The sequence below is a fragment of the Babylonia areolata genome, chromosome 25 (genome assembly GCF_041734735.1).
Source record: "Babylonia areolata isolate BAREFJ2019XMU chromosome 25, ASM4173473v1, whole genome shotgun sequence".
In the NCBI taxonomy this organism is placed as follows: Eukaryota; Metazoa; Mollusca; class Gastropoda; order Neogastropoda; family Buccinidae; genus Babylonia; species Babylonia areolata.
Window position 1 is genome coordinate 1,077,647 of NC_134900.1, and position 2,354 is coordinate 1,080,000.

The window sequence follows — 2,354 nt, forward strand, 5'->3', positions numbered from 1 at the left end:
CCCCCCCCCCTCTCTCCCCTCCTCTCTCTCCCTCCCCCTCTCTCTCCCCCTCTCTTTCTCCCACTACCCCCCTCTATCCCCCTCTCTCACTCACTTCCCCCCTCTCTCTCTCACTCCCCTCTCTCTCACTCCCCCTTTCTCTCTCTCTTCTCCCCTCTCTCCCCTCTCTCTCACTTTCCTCCCTCTCTTCCTCCCCCCTCTCTCTTCCCCCTCTCTTTCTCTCACTCCCCCCTCTCTACCCCCTCTCTCTCACTCCCCCTTTCTCTCTCTCTCACACTCCCCTCTCTCTCACTCCCCCCTCTCACTCTCTCGTCCCCCCTCTCTCTCTCTCTCTCTCTCTCACTCCCCCCTCTCTCTCTCTCTCTCTCACTCCCCCCTCTCTCTCTCTCTCCCTCTCACTCCCCCCCCTCTCTCTCTCTCTCTCACTCCCCCCTCTCTCTCTCACACTCCCCTCTCTCTCACTCCCCCCTCTCACTCTCTCGTCCCCCTCTCTCTCTCTCACTCCCCCCCCTCTCTCTCTCTCACTCCCCTTCTCTCTCTCTCTCTCACTCCCCCTCTCTCTCACTCCCCCTCTCTCTCTCACTCCCCTTCTCTCTTTCTCTCTCTCCCCCTCTCTCTCACTTCCCCCTCTCTCTCTCACTCCCCTTCTCTCTCTCTCTCTCTCTCTCTCTCTCCCCCTCTCTCTCACTCCCCCCCCCTCTCTCTCACTCCCCTTCTCTCTTTCTCTCTCTCCCCCTCTCTCTCACTTCCCCCTCTCTCTCTCACTCCCCCCTCTCTCTCATTTTTCTTTGACATTTTTCCTTCTTTCTTCCTTCCTTTCCTTTTCCCTTCTCTTTTCCCCTTTTTTCTCTTTTTATTTTCTTGCCTTTTACGTCTTCTTTCCTTCCTTGTTCTTTCTTTGTTTGTTTTGTTCCTTTCTTCTTCTCTTGTGGTTTGTTTTTCAGGTTTCGTCTCATACTTCTTTCTTTCTTTATCTTTCCTTCCTGTGTCTTTCTTCCTTCCTTTGTATTTCCTTCTTCCTTTGTCTTTCCTTCCTTAGTCTTTCTTCCTTTGTCTTTCTTCCTTCCTTTGTCTTTCCTTCTTCCTGTCTTTCCTTCCTGTGTCTTCCTTCCTTCCTTTGTCTTCCTTCCTTCCTTTGTCTTTCCTTCTTCCTGTGTCTTTCCTTCCTTTGTCTTTCCTTCTTCCTTTGTCTTTCCTTCTTCCTGTGTCTTTCCTTCTTCCTTTGTCTTTCCTTCTTCCTTTGTCTTTCCTTCTTCCTTTGTCTTCCTTCCTTCCTTTGTCTTTCCTTCCTTTGTCTTCCTTCCTTCCTTTGTCTTTCTTCCTTTGTCTTTCCTTCTTCCTGTGTCTTTCCTTCCTGTGTCTTTCTTTCTTCCTTTGTCTTTCCTTCCTTTGTCTTTCTTTCTTCCTGTGTCTTTCCTTCTTCCTTTGTCTTTCCTTCTTCCTTTGTCTTTCTTCCTGTGTCTTTCCTTCCTTTGTCTTTCTTCCTCTGTCTTTCTTTCTTCCTTCCTCTGTCTTTCTTTCTTTCTTCCTTCCTCTGTCTTTCTTTCTTTATCTTTCCTTCTTCTGTCTTTCTTTCTTTCTTCCTTTGTCTTTCTTTCTTCTTTCTTTCTTCCTTCCTTTGTCTTTCTGGGGGGTTATGGTACCAAAGAGTCCTGGAGAGAACCATCTATCTGCTTCCATTGATGGTTCTGACATTAAACATGTGCGGAGTCTTTGTCGGGATGTTATCATTATTATTTCTTTGTGTGTGTGTGTGTGTGTGTGTGTGTGCGTGTGTGCGTGCGTGCGTGTGTGTGTGTGTGTGTGTGTGAGGGGGAGAGGGAGAGAGAGTCTGAGAGAGAGAGAGAGAGGAGATGTGATATATGTGTCCGTTTAAATTGAAGAAAACTGATTTGTTTTTCCATAATCTATACTCAATGAATTTTTGTGCACGTAAATCTCTTTGAGGTCTGAATGAGCGTTCATTTCAACACTATCGTCATCATCATCATCATTATTATTATTACTATTATTATCATTATGATAATAATACTAATCATCATCATCATAATCTTCATTATTATTATTATTGTTGTTGTTGTTGTCGTCATCATTCTTATCAGTACAAGGCGTATGGCGTAGGACTAAGGACACAGTCGCTGACAAGATCACCCACCCTGTTGCTGATTTTGATGTTGCTGTCGTTGTTGTTCACACGGTAAGTACTTTACCTGTTTCCAACTTCCCCACACCCCCCTCCCACACCCCCAGCCTCCCTGCAGCCGTGCCAAAAGGTCAGAAACCAGGAGAAAAGGACCCTGCTGTGCCATTCCCGCCCACTCCTGTAGCACTTGACTGTGAGGTCAGCGGCAGCT